We start from the raw sequence: 13,525 nt of genomic DNA on the forward strand, positions 1-13,525 counted from the left end.
CAGGGTGAGCAGTGACAGCGACCCGAGAGAGAGATGCCTACTAAAACGGGGTTGCCATTTTGTCCCAAAAGCCAGTCCTTAAAGGTCAAGGCTGAGGAGCTTTCCTTGGCAGAATCATCCGTTTGTTTCTGTCCCAGTCCAGGCAAAACGAGCTCTGGATATAAGTCACAAGATTTCATTTTCCAAGCCCCAAAGTCCGTAACAGCACTGAATTCACCGTAAAGGTTTTGACTAGAAGAGATGCAATTTAGGTGGCAACCCAAGCAGCGTCGTTCCCAACAGCTTCATCTGGAGGGAGTGCGGGTTCCGAGCCTCACGCCGTCGCTGCGGAATTCCTGCGCAGAACCACAGCCCGACTTCTGCAAATGGTGCGCGGCTGCTAAAGCAAACACCGCTGAATCGCTCATTGCCGGGCTGAATTACTGCTAATGAGGATAGCGTGTTTTCTTCCTCTCCTTCACACCAGCCTCCTCCAGCAAGAGGAAAGGCTTGTGCCTGTTAGCGCTAACAAAGCGCGCAGTGCAAAGCACAACTCTCACAATACATCAGCACATTTTCATTCTAGGGCAGCGCTCGGTAATTAATACGGAAAGCGAGGGTGTGGTTTTTCTTCTAAATGACTTATTCCTGAAGTCTGAACATATTTTAACCTTCCTTTTCAGCAGATAAACTCTGTCTCATTTGCAGCAAAGCTCGGCCTCCCCTCCTTTAACACACACTAAACTATTTTGATTAATGAAAGAGTAGGAACAAACCAGTTCCAAGTGTTTTCTATACAGCTCAACTGCTCTTTCAGTTTCAACTCACGCCTAGATAATTATATCACAGCTCCGAGTGCCCCCACCCTTCTGCTCCACTTGGGGAATGCTGGAAAGATAAGTCTTTTCTTAATTATTAAATGTAAATAGCTCATTAAATATAATCCAATTACTTTAATTGTAAGAAAAAGGAAGTAATTACAATATGTACATGTATTCTTGCCTGAACAGTTTTAATATCTTAAATGAATCTTTGCAACATTAATATTTTAAGTTAACCTTTGACACAAGGAGGGGAAAAAAAAAAAGACACCGACTCCCTGATATTTTCCAGAAGTGTTATATCTGCTGGGATTTGTGTCACAAAAAACCAAGAGAACAGCCTTGAGCATCTAAATTAAAATGGTTTATGAGCAGCGTCTTTATAATAAAGTCAAAATAACACATGGGTTTTCTATTGCAGAGGGGGGAAAATTAAAAAAAAAAAAAAAAAAGAAAGAGATATACATGATGCCACATTAAGACCCTGAATATGCTTTTTTGATCTCAGGAGTCAAGTGAGATGGGTACTACTATGAGCTTGGGTGAACAGGCAGGTCCCAACCCCACCAATACCAAAAGCCACCAAGTATCTGGGGTTTTCCAGACAGTTCTCCTCCCCCATGCCTATGGTTTGTCCTGTCCAAGGGTGGGAAGAGGAACCAGGGCTGGGGGAGAAGGATCCTATCCCATATCTGGGACTACACAGTTCTTCCGTAGAGGTGCCCAGCCAGGAGACCCCACAGGAACACCCAATCTGGTTTTCGTGTGCACACAAGCCATCTGTGCAACGTACGGGCACGGCGCATGATCCCGGGCTGCCGTTTGGGATTTGCAGGCAGAGCTGCAGGAAGCCGCGAGTAGCGGTCTTCTGGTTTTGCTCAACAGCATGACAATCCTTGGAGTCACTTTCTCCATCCCGGCAGCCAGCGGGACCGAACAACCTTCCAGGCAGACTTCAGCAAGGCCCCACTGTTTCAATCAGCCCCCCGGTCTGACAGAGCAGGGTCAAATTTCAGCTTGGACGGGGTGACAGATGCCTGTGTAATCTCCTTGGGACAGTCAGAAAAATATTCTTTTCGAGCTGTAGTTGTTTCCATTTTGCATGTTCTGAGCCCAGGAGTGATCTCACCTTATGTAATCTGCAGCGCAAACTCCAGGCTCTGGCCCATCCAAAACTATTTCGGAGGGTTTGAAACCATCACTTCATTGAACCAATCTTTTCGGGAGGAGAGAGATTAGACCGTATTAGGGATGCTAAAGATGCAAGTCGTTCTATCAAAGCTCACCACAAGGTCTATAATAAGCTGCTTTATGGAAACCTCTCATGTGAAGCCAGACCCTAGATGTAACCTCCTTGATACAATATTGAATTCTCAATAGCAACCAAAAGGCTATTTTGTATAAGTTAATTACACGCGTCTTTAATTTAGCCTCCAAAAGGGAAGCGGCCAGTTATTTCATGCTGCCCTAGACAGAAGGTAAAGGTTTTACACAAGCTGTGTTTATAGCTATATGCCTTCCTCCAGCAAAGGATGGGCTCGGCAGCTGTTGGTATTGAAAGAACAGGATCTGGGTGTGTGCACCGTTCTCTCTCACTTTTTTTTTTTTTTTTTGCAGCTGCAAGGCCAAAACCATAAGAGTGTGTGCTTTTTCTTACGGCGCACAAAAGCAGGGTGCCTGAAAGGGAACTCGCTTCCGCTCTGGCGAGCACTCAACGAACTATTTGCCGGGCTAAGGGGTGGTCGGGGAACTTTCACCCATCCATTCAGCCAGGGCCGCTATTCCCCCTCCCTCCCAATTAAATCCCATTTTTTGCACTCCATGCATGAACCGCAGCTACACCAATACATCAGATATTGTGGCTGATAGCCTTCTCTGAATGCCACTTAAAGCCCTCCAGTGCGGAGCTGCCTGAAAGCAAAGCATCATTCATTCTTTGAGCGGCAGAAAAAGACTTTTGCTACACAGAGACTTGAAGTAAGACTCTAAGAAGTAGGAAAAGGGCATCCAGTGAAAAGAGGAAACGAGAAATTAAAACCACATTCAATCTTATTAGTGGTAATACAATAGGTCAACAAAGTACTTCGCAAAACTCCACAGCATGTGAACAATTTATGCAGAACTCGCTCCTACGCGATCAGTGACAGCAGCCAGTTTGGCTAGTACGGAAAAAAGCAGAGATTGTCAGGGGCTATTTTAAATAGCCCAGCTGGGAGAGGAGATGGCTGGAGATACCACCTCCACGCCTTGCGGGAGAGTACACTTACGAGATGAGAACAGGAGGAATATTCCCCCCTCCTCCTTTTCCATCTGAAACATTTTCTCTCTCTAGGGATTTCCAGCATCTTATAAGCGAAGCCTCTTTGAAGTAGCGCAAAGTGGCATTGCTCATCATTTCAGTAATGATAGTAAATAAGCCCCAGTATTTTGTTGATCCTTTTCCTTTTGCTTTACAAACAAAAGGTCAGAGTCATTAGCCCAGTTTTATGAGCGGGGGGGAAAATGGAGGCTGGGAAGAGGCAGGTTGCTCTGCAACATCATCGGCAACGTCAGCGAACAAACAAGAGAAGAAACTCTAAGCCGCAGGACTTAAGAATAGCCATGCTAGGTCATCCAGCCTCCAGGTAAACCAGCATCCTCCGTCCATCGGTAGCCAGATATCAGATGCATAAAGAAAAGAGCATGAAACAAGGCAAGCACAGAGCAACAGTTCTCCCTGCTGTCCTTTTCCACGTTGCAGCGTCCCACCGCACCTTAAGGCCACGCGGAAACAAACATTATCATTTAATTGACCTTTATGGATTTCACTTCCATAAACTGGTCTCATCCGTTTCTGAACTCAACTAAACAGTCAGCATCCACGAGATCCCGGGGCAGCAAGTCCCACATTTATCATAGGCTAGGTGAAAAGACGCTTCCTTTTATGCCCTTCACCTTACAATTAGGAGATTTTAATCTCCAATCTATGTGTGTCTTTGCTTCATAAAGGAGTTGTTTGAATAAATGCATCACCATTCATACTAAACAAGCACCTTCCGAGAAGGTTATCTGCCTGCATCAGACAACGCAAAGGAAGCTCTCAATTCTTATTGAGCACTTTCAGCAGAAACCAAAATAATAAACTCATGGGTTAGGTTTGATTTGCGGCAGCGGTAAGAACAAATTATTTTTAGAGGGCAGCTCTTTGTGTGTCGTCCATTCCATTTTGGACTGTGCACCTTTTCCAACAGTAACGCAGGAGAACCAAAACCCCCCAGGACAACAGGTGATCTCAGAGCAGCTCTTCTGAAGCGGTGGAGCTTCCCATGCAGACATTTAAGCCCTCGAGAACAACTGCTAACTGCTGCTGCTTCACAGGCATCTCCCTCCTTCCCCTCTTAGCATCACAGCGTCCTTTAAACCACCGCTTCTCCCCAAAACAGGTCTGGGAAACTGCTCTATAAGAAGAGACAACACAGAAGGCGTTGAAGGAACAGAGCAGGTCACCACTGACCCCATTCCTGGGAGACCAGCTGAGATTCCTGGTCCTTTAAATTTTCTTCATCAAAGTCCCTGGCAGATGCATACGTGAGATATGCCTGTGCTCCGCCACTTCTCCAGCAGCAACGTAATACCAGAAAGCTTTACTGCGATTTCAAGAATTAGGGTAGGATCTAGAGGAACTATTTCCCAGGCCCATTACTGCAGCGAAGGCGAGCTCGGGATGGAGAATGTGATTAACGCTCTGCACTGCCGCTGTGCCGCTTGCTCGACAAAATAACACAGAAATTCACGTTTCAGTTCTTCTGGGAGGGGACCTGCCTGCTACAGCCTCCCCGGCAGAGGAAAAAAAAAAAAAAAAAAAAAGTCCTGTAAACCTCCAGATGGAAAAACAAATGCTATATAAATCAGAATCAGGTCTGAATCTGATAACCTTCTGCAGAAGCTCCTGTTAGCAAGCACACCCTTCGCAGCGGAGCCCGATCGGCAGCACCGGTAGCCTCCCCTCCTCAAAAAGAAAACACAAGGTCTTTTTATTACACAGAGTTGCAAAAATACAAAGGAAGTAAATGTCACCAGGGTAGTTCTGTTCTGAGCAGTCATTTGCTTATTACCCAGAAGCCATTTCCACATGCCTTTTTTTAAATCCAGTGTTTATAAATACCTAAAATATTTAAATAAATGTTAATCGGTGGTAACCAAGGGCCCGATCTCACAAATATTTATCCTTGCACAGTGAGAATAAATATTCAAATACACTATTTCTTACTACAGATCCCATCAGAAGCAAGAGTGCTGCTGAAAACAGTAACACACCATAAGACAGGCTGGGAAAATAGCTGCGTTTTGCTTTCCTAGATTTCTGCACAGTGAAAGTGTCACTTTTCGTTTGCCTCCTGTGCATTTTGCACAGTATTACTTTAGAAACTAGATAAAGGAGCAAGCCCAGCGCTAAGCCATAAGACGGTGGCCTGTTCTGGCTATTTTAATCCTCAGAAGAAGTTTTTGGCAGTGCTTTTGCTGGGTGCTGGTGTGCCACCCTGTATGAGGACAGCGGGAACTTTATACACATGCAAATACAATTGCTATTCAGTCCTTTTCCTGGTTTGTGACCGACTCGTGCAGCACACGCAGCAAGGTATTTTGCTCAGCTGAATGACCAAGGGCTAAGTATTATCATCAAACCTAGCAGAGACAAAACACAAACCTTACATTTAAAGTTATTAAACATTTGAATCCAGAAAGCCCACAGAGAGAAACCATCTAGAAGGATTAAAGCCCAGTCTTACACTTGTTCAAATCTTCCCTATTACAGTCTGTCAAAGAAAACTAACTTGATTTTGTGGAAACATTAATCCTAACAACCTTCTTTTTGTTCTTCTATCACCACAAAAAATACTAAAAAAAAAACCAAACCAAAAACCAGGAGATGGATTTGCTGCTGTAACTATATGCATATGAGGCAATCACTGAAGTTTTAACCCCTCCACCCACACTACGTGATTATCTAAGCTTTGTGAATGAAATCAACTTTTCCTAGACCAGCCCTGAAGAATGAGATATATTCAAAGCATGCTGAGAAACTGGGTTGGTAGTTATCATAAAGGTTGTATTCTTTTTAATGAATCACTGCTCACAAATACCTTCTGAGCTGTAACTTAAAAATACACCATTTCTGTTCGGTGTGTCACATTATTCACAGGGAAACCAGTTTTATACTCCGCTTAAAAGAACCTCACTGTTAACTCATCACTTCAAACCCCAGCAGTGATATCTCTAAAGACATGAGGGCTGCAGCTCCAGCCTCGACCCTTCTTCAGGAAGCCATTCACTTCACGACACATTTCAAACAGGACTCGTACAAAATAAAGTAGCCAGAAACACACTGTATTTCCTTCTTTCCTCCCCCCCGCCCCCCGCAACCTTAGCCTGCATCCTCCTACCCACCCCCCTAGCATAGTTTTGTAAAACCAGAGCTTGAAAGATTTGTTAGGAATGTAGACCAGAGAGAAGCTGAAGTGAGAACTGGGGGGCGAGCCCCAGCCTGGGATCAGGCAGTGGCATCGCACTGCTGCACCGCTGATTTTTTTTTTTATTTTTTTTTTTTTGGAGGGGGGCTGGGGACAGAGGTGTGGGAACAGTGAAATGAAGCAGGGGTCTTGCTAATGTTCCTGTGCAGCCGCTTGGAAAAACCAGATCAGCAGCAGACAGCTCGGAAAGGCTTTATCTTCACAGCTGCGAAGAGGAAGGAGTCTGACAGGCATGAGCCATCAGAGGGTGATTGATTTTTATTTTTTTTTAAATAAAAAAAATGGAAATTGTGGCATTTACTTTTTGAACTTGTTACCGGACGAATAAAAAAAAAATAGCATATTTCTTTTTAAAAGTAGTGAAAATAAGCAGTTTAGGGAAAAGTTTACATTCAGTTCACCCCTGAAAGTGTATCCTCTTACAACCCATACTTCTAACCCATACTTAGAAAGTACAGCAAAGTACCTTGCCTCAGCGGGGCTACACGGGGAGCTGGTAAACCTGCTCCTCACCCCAAAAATAATGAGGCTTTTAACCAAGTAGAGATCAATGCTTTGGAAGTTGGAAGTCCTGGGTTTGACCCCCACCATCACCAGCCCACCCAGGGACAATACTGACAACCGTAGCTTGACCAAGGATCGGCATTAGGTGGGTCTTGAAAGCTTGGGTCAAACTCTCTCACTTAAACTTCATGTTTTCAAGCACAATACTTTAATGTATATATACATATATATATATATAAATAAATAACTGGAGTTCCCGGCCTGCTCCACCCCACTTCCTGGATAAAGCTTGTCCTTGGCTGTGAATGCAAGTGGATTTTCAAAGTCACTCTATCAACATGCTGTCTGTGTTTTCAGTGGGTAGATGTTAGCTTTGGTTTGTTTTTAACTAGGTTTTAGATTAAACTCTGTATCGGTTTCTATGACAAAAACCCACTCAAGGTCAATAAGGGGCAAGTCAGAATGAAAAGTGTCGCAACGCAGCATTTTAAATTCCTGCAGCCTTTAACAACCGATTCTGCAGATGTTTAAAATGGGTGGAAAATGTAACTATTTCCCTTCCTCATGTGACCAGGCATACAGACTTTAGCACTTCCCATAAAGTAACATTTTGCATCAGCTTTGTCACAGGGAAGCACACACACCCTGCTGGCTTCTCATCTTTTACTTTCAATTTTTCAATCTCACAAGTCTTTGGGAAGGACGTGGAAGTGCGAGGATTACAGAGAGGTCCATCAATCATGACCCTGTCTTCAGCAGGTGTACTTAATACAAGGGGTTTTTACCATTATTAATATAATCTCACATCCACCAACATCTGCAGTGCTGAAAGACTTAGACTTTCAGTGTTTTCTAGTGTCTTATCGAACAGGCCTACTCCTGGCATTGACACATCACGCAGTCCCACCAGTGGTCTGATCTATGTAGAGGTGCCCAATTCTGATGTTGCTACTAAAGAAAGTAAAAGAGTAATGCCAAACGTGAAACTTTTGGCAGGAAAAAAAAAAAATCCCACCATGGGAAAGTCCTTGAGGTCAAATAATAGCTAACAGGAAGAAACTGCAGTCTCTTACCTTTCTCCAAAGGACATATGCTATTTGTATGCCAAAGGAGTACCCCAACACAAACCTAAATGCTGGTGAGGTACAACCCCAAGGACATTCCCTAACAACTTATTTCTTCTCTGGAAGAAATATGGTCTGAGGTCACTGGCAGGTCAGTGCGTTTGACCAAACTACCCAACCATATTCCATTATGCCTTTCAAAGCCTCCTTTCACAGAGAGCCTAGGGACTTAATACTCAGGAAAACATTTTCCAAAGCATGCTACAGCATCCACAGAGTCTCACCCGAACTAGTTTTACATTTTGTGTGCCCACAGTTAATAGTCAAGGGGCTCACACACATCCTTAAAGTGTAGCCGGACACACTAAAGGGTACACCCAATTGTGGGGCAGGGAGAGAGCCAGGAGGGAGAAGTCGCTTTCACAGCAACGCTCCATGAGTGCAATCACCAGAACTTGCACCAACGAGGGCAGCCAGCTCACACCCAGACAGGCAGACTTTGGACACAGACACGCACACGTTTGTACAAGCACTGATAGCAAAGCCACACACCAGAGGCTGCAACCAGCCTGGAAAGGGAGGGACCCCTCTCCCCCAGCACAACACCACTGCCTCTCCCTTAGAGGGGACCCTGCAGCACCCCCCCTTCTCCCCAGCTCCCCCAGGCCATTCCACACTAAGTCAGACCTCTGTAACAGCCCCAGGACAGCAGACACCGGCGAGGCCTCGGGAGAGCCCAGCGGACCGGCATTTCTTTAACCCCACACAGGGCTCTGGGACACCCAGGCCTCCAGGCCAGCCCTCCCCCACTACACCCCAGCCCCTCCGGCCAGCCCGGCCACGGCTCAGGGCACACACCCTGCACTGAGCCATGGCCCTTGGGAGGGGTTGGGTAAATGTCAGTCCAGGGATGAAGCCATTTCCTTCTCCCCGTCCCGAGGCCGGGGCCAGGTCGGCCCCACACCCTCCAGCCCGGGGTACCGGGGCCCACACCACCTGGAGACTCACTATGTGGCAGGAAACAGTACCCGGCTCAACCGAATAGCTCACTATTTGGCAAGGGCCTAGCAGCCCACCCCAGCGCCTCCGCCTCTCTCCCCCGGGAATGGACGGCCCGGGAGGCCCGGGGAGTCGCCGCTCGGCCCTCTCGTACTCACCCCTCTCCGCGGCTGTCCCCTCCGGCCCCCTCGGCTCGTTACCACCAGGGCGGGCCAGCCCGGCCGTCCGCCATTCCACAGCTCCCCCTCCCTGCCCTGACTGAGCCTCGCCCCGCCTCCTCCCGGCCGCCGGTCCGTTGTTCCATTGGCTCGCCGGCCAAAGATGCTGCCACACTATTGGCTTTCCCTAATGTCTATCAAAGCCGCCCTACGCCACTTGCGTACGAAACTGGAGCAGGAGAAGAACCCCACCCAAGCCGGCCGCGCAAAAAGAGTAAACAGAGTGGAACTTACCATCGGGGGGACTAGATGGGGGGATCCCCGCGCGGCTTTGGGACAAATTCCCAGGGCTGAGAGGAGAATCGCGACACCACGCACATCCACGACATTTCTAAAACGGCAGTCTGTGTCTGTGAGCGCCAGATCTCGATATCCTTCCGGTGGCTTTGGAGGAGAGGGGGGCTCTGTCTCTTCCGTGTCCCCCTCTCCCCGCTCCAGAGAGCTCCCCTTTGGTGTCGCCGTTCGCCTCTATGGTCTCACGCCCTGCGAGGAAAGTTCCACCTGGGGGAGTGGGGGTGTCACTCCATGGCGGGTGGGGCGCAGCTGTGGGGCAGGGATCGGGGGCCAGGAATGTGGGGTGGGGCTTAGGGGACAGGGCTGGAGGAGGAAGGGGTGGGGGGGCGCAGGTGACAGGGTCAGTGCTGGGCTGGCGAGTGGGAGCGGGGCCTGTCCCCCTGCTGCAAACCCAGAGGGGCTCCATCCGCCTCCAGCACCAAAACTGGGGGGGTCCCCAGCCCCCCCATCCACCTCCAGCCCCAAAGCGGGGGGGGTCCCCACCCCAGCCCCCCAACCACCTCCAGCCCTGGATCAGGGGGGCGTCTTCAGTGCCCCCATCTGCTTCCAGCTCCTAAATAAGGGGGTGTCCCCAGCCCCCCCAACCGCCTCCAGCCCCTGAACAAGGGTGGGGGTGTCCCCAGACCCCCATCTGCCTCCAGTCCCCAAACAAGGTGGGGGGGACCCCAGCCCCCCACCCACCTCCAGTCTCCAAATCAGGGTGGGGGTCCCCAGCCTCCCATCCGTCTCCAGCCCCGCAACCGTCTCCAACCCCAAACCAAGGTGGGGGGGTCCCCAGCCCCCTCCAACCACCTCCAGTCCCCAAACCAGGGCAGGGGGGCGTCCCCAGCCACCTCCCACCCCCAAAAACAGGGTAGGGTTCCCCAGCACAGGGGTACCCGGAGCTGGGGGGCACGGGGCCAGCCAGCCGCCCTCCTCGCTGGCTGTGCAGGGGCGGTGGCTGCTGGAAGCAGGCGGGTGACGCCGATTTTGGCTCCCGCCTGGGTTTCTCCCCACGGCCTGACAAGGCGGGGAGTCACCATGTTAACGAGCCTGGTTTAACGAAAGGGGCTGGCAGCGTGTGCATGGGGGGGACACGGGGCTGGGACCCGCTGAGTGGGTACCGCCATGCATCCCGGTCCCACAAGGACATCGCGCCGTGGTTGCAGCAAGCGGGGGTCACGCAGGGATGGGCAGCACGGCTGGGGCTCGGAAAAGCCCCGGCTGAGTGTGCCAGGGCTCGGAAAAGCCCCATCCTCGAACCCGGGTGACCTCAGCAGCACCCTTCGGCTGAGGCCAGCCCTTGGCAGAGCCGGAGCAATGCTCGTGGCCCCCTCAGAAACCGCGGGAGCAAAGACTTGGTCAAAAATTACCAGCACACAGCCCTGCCTGCACACCTGGCTATTAAATCTTTCCTCCCCTGCCTGATTATTAACATTAAGCTCCGGGTTCGTTTATGCCTCCAGAAGGGGGAAGAAGGAGCGGGACGAAGGGCGGCGGGCGCAGCCATCTATCTCTGCGGTGCTCCCGGCGCTCCCGCTCTAAACCCAACCGCAGGGAGTAAATCACCGGCTCTTCCCCCGACGGGAAGCAAACAAATCCATGTCAGCGCTGCGGTAGCCGGGGAATGGCAGCCCGGCCACAGGCATCGCCGACGGGCAGAGCCGCTGGCCCCGACTTAGAGCCCGGGGCGGGGGGTGTCTGGTGTGTGCCGTCCCTGCCCGTTTTGCCCACAACTCCTGCCCACCCTGCCCCATGGCACAGCTTTTCGCCGCTCATGGGCTGTCTCTGCCGCCGCTGCCGTCTCCTTCGGCTCCTCCTGGGCGAGACGGGCGCGTTCACGTGTTGCAAACAGCCATTTTTTGCCCGTTTTGCGTCGCTCCCCCCTCCACGCGCCGTCGCCTTGGGTGCGACGCTCAGCATCTCCTGCTGCCCCCAGCACCCGCCGGCCGCCCCGTGATGCCCCAGCACCCCCCGAACCTCCCCCTCCGTGGGGGCAAGGCAAGGGTCGAGGTGCTGCCGGAGGCCGCTCGGCTCCAGGTTTTCCAGGCTGCCAGCCAGCCGTTCCCTTGAAGAAGATCTTGCTTCTATCTCAAGGTGTCACAGCCTCAAGGGAACCACCTAATCTGTATCTGCACTGCAACCTTTATCTCTCCCCGGCTGTGTGAGAGGCTCTGTTTATAGCTGCCGAATAATACCTGCTAAATTGCAGGATCCAACCCCCCTCCCCACCCCCCCTCGCCGCCTTCGCCGCGGTACCCCCTGACACTTGTTTCTCTGCAAGAGGGATGCTCTCGCCTGCCAGGTGCCTCCCTGCGTTTTGCTGGAGGTAAATGATGCTCCCGGGGATGGGGAAGGGCAGCTGGGCTGCTCCTGCCTCCCGCCTCCCTCCCAGCTGGGCTCCAAGCCCCTGATAACCCCAGGCAGACCCTGGCACAAACTGCTGCCCCCACCTCCGGCTTCATCCCAACCCAGCTTCCCTCAGCCTGGGCTTGGCTTCTGCCAAAAATGAGGTGGGATGCAGCAGGTCCAGCCTCAGCCTTCCTCTGCGTGAGGAAGAGGGGGAGAGGGGTCATCCTGCACGGGAGAGAGGAGGTGGCAGCTTATCGCAGCCTGTGTGCTGCCCCAAGGCCACGTCCTTGCCCAGGGATGGTGACCAAGCGATCCTGGAGTCACCCACTGGGGAGCCTCGGGTGTCCCCTCCCCGGCCGACTGCTGCTGTCCCAGCCCCGCCATCCCATTCCTGCATGTCACAAAATGGCTGAGGAGCCCCTGCAGCATACGGCAGCGTGGCATGAGGGCAGAGCAGCTCCAGCTGCATCCCTGCTCCCTGTGGGAAAGGAGCCAGGGCCATCCAGGGAAAGGAGCTGGAGCTGTTGGCGCCAGAGCTGTGAGGATGCTCTGGAAATGTGCACCTAACGGCGTGTTCCAGGCTTCTCCTGCATCCCTGGTTCCCATGGACCACGACACCCTGGCATCAGTCTGGGCCCCAGCCATGAGCTGGGGTGCCTGGGTGCATGGGGCACCAGGATGTGCCCCATGGATGTGTGGGGCATGTGGGATGCCCAGGGTACAGGGGGTACCCAGATGCATGGGATGCATGGTGCACAGAGGATGCAATGGGGCACATGGGATGGAACGGGGTGCACAGGGTGCCCGGGATGCAGAGGACACATGGGGTGCCTGGATTATGTGGGATGCTCAGGGTGCTCAGGGTACTTGGGGTGTGTGGGATGCATGGGGTACCCGGGGGGCATGGGGCATGTTGGGATGCAATGGGGCACATGGGATGGATGGGGCGCACGGGACACATGGAGTGCATGGCATACCTGGGATGCAATGGGGCACACAGGATGGCCGGGGTGCACAGTGTGCCCGGGATGCAGAGGACACACGGAGTGCATGGGATGAACAGGGTACCCGGGATGCAGTGGGGCACACGGGTTGGACAGGATGCAGAGGACACATGGAGCGCGTGGGATGCAGGTGGTACCCAAGATGCACAGGACACACGGGGTGCATGGGATGCATGGGGTACTCGGGATGCAATGGGGCACAAGGGATGGATGGAATGCACAGGACACATGGAGTGCATGGGATGCACAGGGTACCCGGGATGCAATGGAGCACATGGGATGGACGGGGTGCACAGGGTGCCGGGGATGCAGAGGACACATGGAGCACATGGGATGCAGGTGGTACCCAAGATGCAGAGGACACATGGGGTGCATGGGATACACAGGGTACCCGGGATGCAAAGGGGCACACGGGATGGATGGAGTGCACAGGCCACATAGAGTGCATGGGATGCATGGGGTGCCCAGGATGCAATGGAGCACATGGAATGGATGGGGCACAGAGGGTGCCTGGAATGCAGAGGACACATGGAGCACATGGAATGCAGGTGGTACCCAAGATGCAGAGGACACATGGGGTGCATGGGGTACCTGGGATGCAATGGAGCAGATGGGATGGACGGGGTGCACAGGGTGCATGGGATGCAGAGGACACATGGAGCACGTGGGATGCAGGTGGTACCCAAGATGCAGAGGACACATGGGGTGCATGGGATGAACGGGGTACCTGGGATGCAATGGGGCACAGGGGTTGGACAGGATGCAGAGGACACATGGAGCGCGTGGGATACACAGGGTACC

General features: G+C 51.9%; 1 protein-coding gene across 2 annotated transcripts in view; it reads right to left on the minus strand.

Annotated features, from left to right (window-relative positions):
• Positions 1 to 9,163, minus strand: part of WASF2 (WASP family member 2) — a 30,789-nt gene extending 21,626 nt beyond the window's left edge. The window contains exon 1 of one of the 2 annotated variants that reach the window (XM_074562661.1): positions 9,036 to 9,163. The gene's annotated coding sequence lies outside the window, so the exon portion shown is untranslated. The remainder of the gene's footprint in view (positions 1 to 9,035) is intronic. The other variant, XM_074562662.1, reaches the window with a different exon arrangement.
• Positions 9,164 to 13,525: the final 4,362 nt, after the last annotated feature.

The sequence above is a fragment of the Larus michahellis genome, chromosome 19 (assembly GCF_964199755.1).
Source record: "Larus michahellis chromosome 19, bLarMic1.1, whole genome shotgun sequence".
NCBI lineage: Eukaryota > Metazoa > Chordata > Aves > Charadriiformes > Laridae > Larus > Larus michahellis.